General features: G+C 38.9%; 1 protein-coding gene and 1 pseudogene across 1 annotated transcript in view; one reads left to right on the plus strand and one right to left on the minus strand.

The window, feature by feature from the left end:
• The window catches only part of LOC120858069, a 37914-nt pseudogene extending 35583 nt beyond the window's left edge, over nt 1–2331 (minus strand).
• FRS2 (fibroblast growth factor receptor substrate 2) overlaps nt 1–12898 on the plus strand; it is a 107571-nt gene that overhangs the window by 35354 nt on the left and 59319 nt on the right. The window lies entirely within an intron of this gene.

The following is a 12898-nucleotide window of genomic DNA, read 5'->3' on the forward strand; positions in this document are numbered from 1 at the left end:
AGCCTGGTGGGCTACAGTCCATAGTTTTTTTTTTTTTTTTTCATAGGGTTTTAAAGAATTGGGCATGACTGAGCATGCACATGCACAAAGAGACCTAAACTGGCAGATCTGGAAGGACAAGATTCCTATTAATGCCATGACCATCAGTAAAAATGGGTAAATTTGCCAGTAGACAAGTTTTGCATTTCTGCAGTAACACCTAGTAAAGGAACAATGCCAGATACAAGGTACACATAGGGAAAGCAAGAACATAGAGATCACTGGCACTGACAGTTATAGTGAAGGTCAAAATTCTGGATGCCATTTGCCTAAGCCAGCTCAATTGCAGTTTTCAAGTACCATCGAGGACCCATCAGTGTTATAGCTGCAGTGATTTTGGTATGCAGGATTCCAAGTGCCTGGTCCTGTGGTAGGAAAAAACGAGGAGTTTGAGCCAAGGGAAGCCTTGGGTGAACAACAATAACCAGCTCAAACAGGAGCCCCAGAAGAATTAGGACAACTCCAGCCAGCAGCACTGCAACTATCAAAGTCCTCAGGACTCCACCCTTTACCCTTCTCAAGGTCACTGCATCCATGTGGCATCTGTGCTGCCAGCACCATCACAGCCCTTATGGTTAGCTAGGAAATGTAGAAATCATAAGCAGCTGTGCAAAGCTCATGGATTTGACAGTCCCCGTCCAAAATGACATTAACTGATGCCTAGCAAGTACTGGTAGAGTCGGGCAGATGAGGCTGGTGATCAGTAAGGTTATTGCATATGAAGACACTCAACAAAAATATCCAAGTGGAAAAATTGAAGGCCTATGCAAGGCTGAAAGCCAGCAGACCCACCCTGCTGAAGTATGGCTAGGTGGGCTGCACGCACACCTTCCCCAACCACAGGGGTAGTGTTGCTGCTTCAGACACGCTGGTTATTGTTCACTGGTTGGTTTGCACAGTTCTCATTTTCTTCCTGGTTCCAACAAATAGGAATGAAGATCCAGCAAGCTTCCCACAGTAAGAGTCTCTGGTGGCACTGTCCCCTTCAGCCATTGCTGCATCCATCCCTGTTCAACTAATGCTGGTAAAGCAGCCTGAAGCAGAAGCAGCTCATGGGACAGTACACTCACTGAGCATCACTGTAGAGCATGACACTGTGTGGACAAAAAAATCAGGCAATAGACTAAGTATAGTATATATAGTATATAGTATATCAGGCAATAGACTAAATAGGTAGCGAAAGCACCAGGCAGATATGGACCCAAAGGCAGTGACTGACAAAATTTGGAAGATACGTATACAGAGTCAAGTGAATCATTTCTTGTACTGAATTAAAATCTAGATCATTCAGATTCTTAAGAAACCAAAATACACCAGGTTGAAGTACCTGTCTCAGCCACAGAATGAAGGAGGCAAACCAGAAAACAGACACCTCTCCCACTAGTTAATGCAAAAACATGAGCTTTCAGAGTCGCATCAGACATTTCCAGGGAACAGATATCCAGTCCCCAGCCATAGATGATGAGAGGAACACTCTTTTCTGCCACCTTAACAACACCATAGCTAACTCCCAGCAAGCGAGGAGACCTATGAAATTTAAAAGTGTTGCCAAGCCATGATAAAGTATCAGTTTTATTAATAAAAGGATATACCCAGTTATGCTTGTATCAGGCCTTCAAAATGAGATGCTTGGATGTGTTCTTCAAATCCCAAACGAACAATGGAGAAATGACCAGTGTGGTCAGGGCAAAATGCATAAACAAGAATGTACTGTGTATTTAAAGACACCACCCAGATGACATGTTCTAGAAACACTAATGATTCCTCTACCCTTAGCATTCTTTCCCATGTAAAAACTCTTTGTAGCTCAGTCCCATTTTAAAGCATTTCAGTTCACTTGGCATCAGGTACGTCTTCCCCACCTGTGTTGTCTTCCTCCTGGTTCTCCTCCTCTTCTTCCGCCTGGTCATCCTGGCATCAGGATTTTCCCCCACCACTTTTTTTCTTGCCTGATGGGTTAGCATGCTGGTTAGGGGCAGCATTTTCAGCACCATTTCCTCCTACTGGAGCCTTATTTTGGTGATGCCCAGCAGCATTGAAAGGCAGAGCAGCAAGTAGCATGGCTGACCTCAATATGACTGAAAATTCTAAGAATTATAGAAAGCTAACACAGTAGTTTGAAAAAAAAAAAAGGTGTTTAGACAATATAGACCATTTTAGATCTTTTTAATAACATCATTACAATTTTGTTTTGCCTCTCTAAACTTATTTTAAAATTAGAATGATATTTGTACATATATAGTTTTAAAAATTCAAGGCTTATAAAAATAGGGCATCATCTCTCCTCATCTCACATCCAGTTCCTAGCCTTTAGGGGCAGTCGATTTCAGTTCTTTCAGCTATTCTGTTGTGCCTTTATTTTTCCAAGTCAGTTCTACTTTTTGTTGGCTTTTTATTTTAGACAGTAACTACTCACTTCCTTCTAAGAAAAATGAGGGTTAGTCATCTTAATCTCTCTGCTGCCTGCAAACGTTTATACATATTTCTCCTTCTCTGTTCTTCCTTTTATATGACATCAGGTTGGGGGGGGGAATTCTTTATTTAGTATTTAAATTTTTATGACTGCAAATTTTTTGCAGCTGTGTCACAAGATTCACTATGATCATATTTCTTTTCTTATCCAACTTAACGTTTTCTCAAATAATTATGAGTTTGAAATTTTATATACTTTGTGCCTATTAATTCATTTGCAATTCTCTAACAAATACAAACTATAATATGGTTGGATACATCAGATAATCAGATAATCTGTTCTTTCCTTTTTCTTCTTGGAGACAACCTGCCTATGTAGAATGCAGACTTTCAAATAATTCTCCTGTTTTTCAGTGATTGTTTTGTCTAGCTTTCAGTTTTGGCCTATGTTCCAAAGATCAGAGTCTGTAGTCCACCCTCTCCAGCAATGGTGAGAAGATCAGTTTTGGGGTGAGGCCACTGAAATGAACTTTCAACCAGTCATCTAGTTTTGAGCCGCACCCTGCATTTTTGTCTTCATCATGATTTCAATACCTGAATCTCTCCAGCATGAGTCATCTTGCTGCTGCTTTTTTTAAAAAATTGTAGTAATATGGTCAAATATACATAACAAAATTTACCATTTAAGTGTATAGTTCTGTGGCATTAAGTGTATTCACCTTATTGTGCAACCGTTACCACTGTCCCTCAATCTCTAGAGCTTTTATATCATCCCTAACTGGAACTCAGTACCTATTAACCTGGAAATGCTCATTACCGCCCCCCCCACCCCCACCCCTAGCCCCTGGTGACCATTATTAAACTTCTTGTGTTTATCAGCTTGATGACTTCTTCCTTTCAGGTTTAGGCTTCACCTTTTTTGGTCTAGTTAGTTTAGTTGCCTCTCCCCCACTGCTGCATTTCTAGCATCCATAATATTGTTGACTTCTCTTATTTTCTATTGTGTCCTTCCCCATTCTCATATCCTTATGGATTTTATATTTCTAAAATGTCCTTTAACTTTTTAAGATGAGGTTTCAGGAAGGAGTCAAGGCCAGTCATGCTTAACTGAAGGTCTGCTCCCCCCTCCCCAATTCCTTATTATTAGTTTTAAAATTTAGGTTTTTCTAAAATTAGGAATTTAAATACAAGTATGTTAAATAAAGGCAGTTTTGTAGCTATGTTGGCTATAAAATTAAGCTTGATAGATAGGCTCCTCCTTATTGCTGGTTCCCATAGTGTTGACAGGGGTTTGATCACTTGTACCTATTGCAACCCCATACTCTCCTCCAGCCAACATAAGATGGTTCTTTTGTGCTGAGACATGTTCTCTGCTACTGCAGCAGTTTTCATAGCAGTGAGAACCTGACCCTTCTGTGGGGAGTGATTTTGGGAGATCTACAAATTCCCTTAGAAGTCTGTTACTCAAGGTGTAGTTGAGTTATTTCCTCCTCTCTACAACTTCTCTGAATGCCCTAGGCAGAACTAATTACTCCTGCTATGCCCTGACACTTGTGAATAATTCTATTTTAATCTAACTAGGTTAGATCTGTCTAACTAGAAATCTACCTTACAGTGATCTTTCTCCAACTTTTTAGTCCTAGTATTTCTCAAGGTTTGGAGAATGTTCCCACATTTTGATACAGTTTTTGATCTATAATAAATAACTCTTTACCTAATGAATAAATAATTCATTTGGATTGGTTGAATTTCCTGTTTTCTGGAAAGCATACTATCATCGTGCCCTGTACCACCAGTGTTCACGGAAAGCTATTCAGTGCTTTTTGCTTGACATTTAGAGTCAATTTTGTGTAGTGATTAGAAGTGTGGCCAGAATTTGTTGTTCAGTCGCTCAGTCGTGTCCGACTAGGCGACCCTATGTACTGCAGCATGCCAGGCTTCCCTGTCCTTGACTGTCTTCTGGAGCTTGCTCAAACTCATGTCCATTGAGTCAGTGATGCCATTCAACCATCTCATCCTCTGTTGTCCCCTTTTCCTCCTGCCTTCATTCTCTCCCAGTATCAGTGTCGGATTTCTAATGAGTTGGCTCTTCACATCAGGTGGCCAGAGTATTGGAGCTTCAGCTTCAGCATCAGTCCTTTCAGTGAATATTTAGGACTGATTTCCTTTAGGATTGACTGGTGGATCTCCTTGCAGTCCAGGGGACTTTCAAGAGTTTTCTCCAACACCACAGTTCAAAAGCATCAATTCTTTGACGTTCAGCCTTCTTTCTGGTCCAACTCTTATGTCCATACTTGACTATAGGGAAAACCGTAGCTTTGACTAATATGTACCTTTGTTGGCAAAGTAATGGCCAGAATACCTATATTCAGAAAACAAGTTTCTTTTTTTTTGGCCCCACTTGCATGGCATATGGGATCTTATATTCCACCCAGGAAATAAGTGGAAGTAAGTGTGCCCCCTGCAGTGGAAACATATAGAGTCTTAACCACTGGACCAGAAGTCCCCAAACAAGCAACTTCAATCTTTCTCTGTTTGAGTTTACCTATGAAATAGAGGTAATAGTAATAATAATATAATGTAATGTTGTAAAGTTTAAATTAATGCATCTAAAGTGCTAGTTCAGTGCCTGCTGGCACATTGTTTTATAGTCAGTCTTTTTCATTTTTCTGGGGACATTGCCTGCTATAATATCATTAGAACTTGATGAAAATCGGTAATGATTTTTGACAGAAAATCTAAGTAAGAGAAATCTAGTCATTGTTAAAATATACAACTCTGTGAATTTTCTACATGTTCTGAAATGATTTCCATGGACAATAGCAGATTAAGACATATAGGTAAACTGGGAGAAACAGTGTCTTCAATATATGCTATATACCTACTAACATACTGTATTTAAAAAATATAACATATCCAAAGTCTTTTAAACATGTGGAAATATATTGAATGGCAGTGTTAATGTTCATGTTCTTTTCTCCCTAAAAAGAGTTTTATGCAGCCCACTAATGAATTTGATATTTGGCACAATTGTTGTCTTCTTATTTGAGAGCCTGGTCTGTTTATTTCTCTCTTCAGAGACTGTGTACTAAGGGGAGAGAAACCTCTATTCAGCAGTCATGAGAACACTTGCTCATGTGCCTAGGCATTGCGGATAACGTGAAAATTAGGCATGGCTGTTTTTCTTAAGGAACCATAATCTCTTCGTCAGTTCAGCAGTATTAAAGTCAGATGTTCTGGCAGACTGTATTACCACTATTTGACCCAGAATTCCATTTATAATGCTTTATAAATGTGGAATAAAACTGCACTGAGATTTATGTACAAGGTGTTCATTAAAATACTAATTATAAAAGCAATAGAAAAAGATATGACTTTTGGTACATCTATTATATTTTCCAGACTTTCAATTAGAGGCATGCTGTTACTTATATAATTAAACTTTTATTAAAAAAAAAAATCTGTTCTGGTGGATTTACATGGGAGGATGGATAGAGGGTTAGGTCAGTTGAATTGCTCAGTACATTAAAGGGAGTAATAAAGTGCTCAGGTCCACGTTAGAGCCCCAGTTCCACACTGATTGTATGTGTATATATGACTCTGGCAAGTTGGTTCTTTAAAATTCTGTAAACTTGTTTTTTGTAATGCAGAAGATCTGAGTTCTATCCCTGGGTTGGGAAGATCCCCTGGAGAAGAGAATGGCAACCCACTCCAGTGTTCTTGCCTGGGAAATTCCATGGACAGAGGAGCCTGGTGGACCACAGCTCATGGGGTCACAGAGTTGGACACGACTGAGTGACTAACACACAAGTTTGTCATGAGGACTAAACAAAACTGTGCATACGTGCTCGGTTGCTTCTGTCATGTCCAACTCTTTGTTACACTATGGACTGTAGCCCGCCATACTCCTGTCCATGGGATTCTCCAAGCACAAATACTGGAGTGGGTTGCCATGCCCTTCTCCAAAGGATCTTCCTGACCCAGGGATCGAACCTCCATCTCCTGTGACTCTTGCATTGAAGGGAGATTCTTTACTGCTGAGCCACTGGGGAAGCCCAAATGAAACTGTATGTAACCTTAAAAATAAAATAAATAGCTCAGTAAATCTTTGTGACTCTACTGTTGTTTTTCCCTCCTTAAGAGTTTTTCTCTGTAACCTGCCTCCTGTCAATTTAAACCAGAAATGGCAATATTTTGCTTGGTCTCATAACTCCCATTGCTTTGTAATAGCCGACTAGAGGTTTCTGTGGCTTTTGGCAACTTCTGCAGAGCTGTCACCTGTTACCTGTGTCAGCCAGTTTTGAAGAAGGAGAAATAGCAGTACATGTGCCTTAGGTTGCCATTTTGCTCTAAACCTTGTCTTTTTATACATATATACTCTCTTTGTTCTCTTTTGGGTATCAGGTATTTTTTGTTCTTGCCCCTTGTTTTGATGGGGAACATGTTAGCTTCGTGATTAGCTGGGTCGTGGAGATCTTTTTTGTACAGTTCTTCTGTGTATTCTTGCCACCTCTTCTTAATATCTTCTGCTTCTCTCAGGTCCATACCATTTCTGTCCTTTATTGAGCCCATCTTTGCATCTTTTGCCGTGAAGTGATGGGACCAGATGCCATGATCTTAGTTTTCTGAATGTTGAGCTTTAGGCCAACTTTTTCACTCTCCTCTTTCACTTTTATCAAGAGGCTCTTTAGTTCTCCCTTGCTTTCTGCCATAAGGGTGGTGTCATCTGCATATCTGAGGTTATTGATATTTCTCCCAGCAATCTTGATTCCAGCCTGTGCTTCATCCAGCCCAGCATTTCCCGCAGATGTTGGCAATTTGATCTCTGCTACCTTTAATATAACCAAATACAAAGAAACTTTTCCATAAGGGATTATGGTGTCTTTTAGGGCAGGTAGATTATGACCAGAAAAAAACAAGTTTTTTTGGTATTGTTAAATAGCATAAATTTAAATTCATGGTATTTAGTATAAGTCATGTTCTAATCAGAGAAGGCAATGGCAACCCACTCCAGTACTCTTGCCTGGAAAATCCTGTGGACAGAGTAGCCTGGAAAGCTGCGGTCCATGGGGTCGCTGAGGGTCTGAGCCACTTCACTTTCACTTTTCACTTTCCTGCATTGGAGAAGGAAATGGCAACCCACTCCAGTGTTCTTGCCTGGAGAATCCCGGGGACGCGGGAGCCTGGTGGCCTGCCGTCTGTGGGGTCGCGCAGAGTCGGACACGACTGAAGTGACTTAGCAGTATGTTCTAATAGCAGCCAGGAAATAACAACCAATAAATTATTACTGGTAATTAATGAAACATCCCTCAGCACATAGGCAAAACTGATTTTTCTTGGGAGTTATGGATACTATTAAAAATTTTTACTTTTCTTGATGATTTTTACTTCACTGATAAGTCCAGGGTATTTATAAACTATCATAAAACAAAACTTTATATTTAAGAATATTAAAAGTTGAGTATTAAAATTGCTTGCCTTGGATTTAATATTTTTTTTGTTATTTTAAATCCAAGAATTAATACCATGTGGTGTGCAGTTAACTTTATTTTGACTGTTTGAAAGGCAAGCTGTTTTAATGACATCACTCAGCTAGGAACCAAAAGATCGGTTCTATGAGTAACTTAACTCTCAGGGTCACAACAGCTTCTGTCTTATAACATAGCTTTAACTGTTATGAGCCCTAAAATTCTGTGACCTTTTTTTTTCTTTCACAAATCTTTTTCAAAATTCAGTTTTTTTCTGCTGAGTTTTTAATATGGTAAGTATAGGTTAGATGTCAGTGTACATTTCTAAACACCTGATTCTTTTTTCCAGATTTTAGTCCAAAAAGACTATCACTTTTTAAAGATTGCTCTTTTGTTTAGATTGCTCTTTTATTCATTAAAACATAGTTCTGGCTCTGTGTGATAGCAGGTTCCTGGGATGAAAAAAGAAATTTAGACCCCCATTTTCTTAATCCCCACAAACCTTATATTACATTTATTTTGACATATAATAAAATTAACAGATTTGAGCTTAACATTCTAAACAATGGAAAAAGCATTACTGAACTACAAAATGGCCAGGCAGAGAAATCTGGCAGAGGGAAAGGATTATTTTATGTACTGAAAAATTAGCCTGTGGCAATCAGGCATTGACTGGCTCTGCACTATTGCAACAGAGTTAGGTGGTTGTATCATGCAAATATTTTGTTGAGTTATTTGATAAGATAGGAATATTTAAGGCCTTTTGATGATAATTTAAAAATTTTGTCCTTAAAATAACCCTTAAGAGGAGGAGGGACTCCCTTGGTTATAGGACCCCAAGGAAAAATCTGCTGGCAAGAAAGCTCTTGGGAATACAGCAAGGGTGGTCTCAGGCAAGTTGGGATAATTTCTGTTTACCGTGGTGGTACTTACTCCTTTGCATATAGCTATTTTCCAGTGACATTACTTCTCCTTGACTGTGTTCCTTAGAAGTAAATCTAAAATAGATTGGGCATTTCTCATATTCTAAATTAGGGGAATTATCCAAAATTTATAAAACTAAGATTTTCAAGACCTCACAGCATAAATCCATTGGTTGAAAGTGTACATTACTTTTGTATTTCTTTGGAGAGATTAAAAGCAGTCTTCTCCCCCCCCCCCCCCCCCGTGAGTTTGGGGCAGGTGAGAATGGATTGTTTCAATCAGAATTTTTGGTGGCAATAAAAACCAATTAAAGCATTTTGTAAATTTTAAAAGAATATTGGATAGAGCTCAGTGGCTCATCAAATTGTTTTGAGAGTTAGAGAACCAGATTCAGGACTAAGCAGCCAGAAACAATGCCCGAAATCACATTGCACAACGATTCCCATGAGGGTGCCTGTACCATCTAGAGGCAGACTGACAGACGCCGCAGCCTGCCCCGGTGACACCGCCAGCACTGGTTGACTCCAAGCGCTGCTACCTCTGCCCTAGACTTGACCTTCCTGCAGTTGCTCCACCATCAGTATCAGAGAGAGTTCCTTCTGGTCTCTTCTCCTGCTCGCTAGTGGCCCATTTCTACTCTGGGCTGGGCTTTTTGTGTTCTGCAGAGCCTGTGTCCTGGCTATGCAGGACATGTGGAAATGTGTCTCACCTTTTGAAATCATAAAATGGTGTGAGGTTCTTAAATTTAAGATGTGGGAAACTCTTTGACTTTTTAAAATCATAAGGTGGCGAAGTTCCCAAACTTAATAAGGGAGTTCAGATGCTAGGAAGACAAAGAGAGTGATAAGCATTGACTGTAGCTAATGTTTTACATGTAATGTGTGCTGAGCTCTCACTGTGTGCTAGGTACCATGCAAATTTGCCTTATAAACGTTATCACAGGTCATCCTTACAACATTAGAAATGAAGTGATAAGAGGAGACAGTAAGTAACCAGGCTAAGATCACACAATTAGTCATTGTAGAGCTGGGACATGAACTCAAAGTTGATTCCAAAGCCTGTGCTCATAACTGCTGTACTAAACTTTTTTTTTTTTTTGGCTGCACTGTGTCTTAGTTCTATCATGTGAACTCAGCTGTGACATGTGGGATCTAGTTCCCTGACCAGGGATCAGACCTGAGCATTGGAAGCATGGAGTCTTAGCCACTGGACCACCAGGGAGGTCCTTAAATTAACTCTTTTAATAACCCTTCTCCCAACATATTTTGCTCAGACTCCTGTAAATAAATCTGTTAGATTAAATCTACTAAGTTTATTAAAGTAGTTTGTGTTATATATCTGTGTATTTAGGCATTTTAAAGGAAGTAAAATTTTATGGCTTTAATTTTATCTATTTTCAACTAATTGAATGATTTTTTTCTGTTTTTCACTTTGTGGCTATTTTTCTTATTTGCCACAGGCTACATACAATCTGATAAAATCTTTTCTTTCTGAGTATTGGTGCTTGGAAGCCAGTAATTGAGTGTAAGAGCTGTTAGCAAGGAGAGGGAACATAGCATGGCCAAGATTGAGGAGGGAGGAAATAACACCTCTCCCCCGGCCCCTGCCCCCCCCACAGCCTGGGAGAAGGAGGGACAGAGACAAACATATATATGGAAGGAATGAGGGGGACATGCACATTATAAGTTGATAGGTTGAAAATGATGAAACTCCTCTTCTGCTTTAGGAAAGTTGTTGAGGTTTGTTTTTTTTTTTTTAAGTTAGAATCAATGCTTTCTTTAAACAATCAGGTTTTAAGCCTTTGGACTAGTTTGTATTTTAAATTAACTTATATACTTATATTTTAAAGCTTAAAAGTGATGTCTAGGAGTAATAAATAGGAACTGTTATTTAACTTGGGGCATATCCAGCTTGATTTGGGGGGAAATCGTGAAGACATACTCTCGTGGTTACCCTGATGTCGCCCAAGCTAGAGTATTTCTTCATGAACCAAAACTCTTGTTAATTATTCCTTAAGCATGAGTCTGTCTGTTCTACACACTTTTCTATGCTACTAAAACAGCACTTTATAATAATGTTATTTTGTTCACTTGTACCTCTGGGACTAAATGGGAGGCTATAATTTTTGTGAAATTGAGTAGACCAAGTGCCCTTTCACACACATACTCTTGTAGAAGTCTAAATGTGAGTTGGTACTAGAGAAATACTTATTGTAAGGTAAATGTCCATGAAATTAAAAGTGACTTTTGTTCTCCTTAAGTATTACATTTTTAATATTGAATATACTATGCCTTTGTCCTATCCTAATCTAATCTTTCCTAGAATATAAATCTAAATTTGAGAACTCATTTCTCTCTCTCTCTTTTTTTTTTTGGTTCAGTGCAGGCTGTATACAATGGGTTTTTGTCTAAATGCAGTTGATGTTATATATATACTCTGCTGTTCCACTCCTTTACTTTGAGATTTATTCCTCTGTCATGAACAGGTTTAGTGGACCAGCAATCCTCAAATGGGCAGTAGTCCTTTTATGAAACTACCAAGTTGAAAACAGGATGTTGGCATATACACTCTTTCTTATCTTTATAAACATTAGCTAATGGTGCATTTAATTAGTCATCTAAGTAAAAAATGCCATACTGGGCCAGAGCAGTGATCCATCTGGCATAGACTGTCCTAAAGAACTGTACCAAGGAATCAGTTTACTTACTGGAATTCCGTCATCCCTAAAGGATATATAGGCCATTTCTCACTTCCCTTAACTTGTGTACTATATTCAGAATACATGCATTCATTTAAACTCTTAAACATCCTGATCTGTTCTGATTTTATATATATGTGTGTGTGTATATATATAATGTATGTGTTAAGCTAAAGCACCTATTTTAGATTTGTTGGAATTGGTAATTCTAGGGTACAATACTGTTTATAATATGAACTTCACATCTTTCCTTGCTTATTTGCTGCTTCATTTTCTTCACCTATAAAATATAAAATGATTTCACAGGTTTCTCCCCCCTCCCCATCTCAAAATCCGTTCTTTTATTTCTAATATGGCCAATTTATGAGGCTTGTCTTTCTCACCCTCCTTCTTACCATTTTTTCCCCCTCTACATAGAATTTTAAGGAAATTCTTTATGTATCAATATAGTGAAGAAGGACAGTTATAGAGGGTCACTGAATTCCTTTGAATTATCGGATGGCTGTAAGTGAAAGTTTTATGGATTTTAGGAGAAACAATATTTCCTAGCTTTAGTTCAGAGGAAACAGGTATAGCTTATTTGAGTCCCCTGGGTTATGGATTTACTGAAGGTTCTATCATGAAACATGAATTCTGCTTTTCATTTTGTTGAAAACTGATTGAAGGCATTGGTCATTCTTTCTTTCATTTTCCTTTGTGAAGTGCCCACCATGAGAAATTAAGAGTTTGATTGTGGGGAAAATTTGTGTGTGTTACATTTGTTGAAAATATTTAGAGTCTACCAGAACTACTAACCGGAGAAGGCAATGGCACCCCACTCCAGTACTCTTGCCTGGAAAATCCCATGGATGGAGGAGCCTGGTAGGCTGCAGTCCATGCAGTTGCTAGGAGTCAGACACAACTGAGCGACTTCACTTTCACTTTTCACTTTCATGCATTGGAGAAGGAAATGGCAACCAACTCCAATGTTCTTGCCTGGAGAATCCCAGGGTTGGGGGAGCCTGGTGGGCTGCCGTCTATGGAGTCACACAGAGTTGGACACAACTGAAGTGACTTACCAGTAGCAGCAGAACTACTAAAGAATGGAAATAGTAGTTTCCTCCTAGCAGATAAAGAAGGAATGTAGAAAAAAAGTATAACTCTTCTAGGTTGACTTCTATTTTTGAATTACTGATTATCTCCTAGAAAATACAAGGGCCAAAGTGAGCTTTATAAAAATTGTTTCCGTTTTTGAGGAAGTTAATGCAGTTGGGTTACAATTTGTGGGGACACATGTGTATTAGAGCATCTTCAAGAAGAGACTATCAAATACTCTTGGTATTCAAAAAACTCAACCCCCTGGAATAGAGTCAAGGTA

The sequence above is a fragment of the Oryx dammah genome, unplaced genomic scaffold (genome assembly GCF_014754425.2).
Source record: "Oryx dammah isolate SB20612 unplaced genomic scaffold, SCBI_Odam_1.1 HiC_scaffold_29, whole genome shotgun sequence".
NCBI lineage: Eukaryota > Metazoa > Chordata > Mammalia > Artiodactyla > Bovidae > Oryx > Oryx dammah.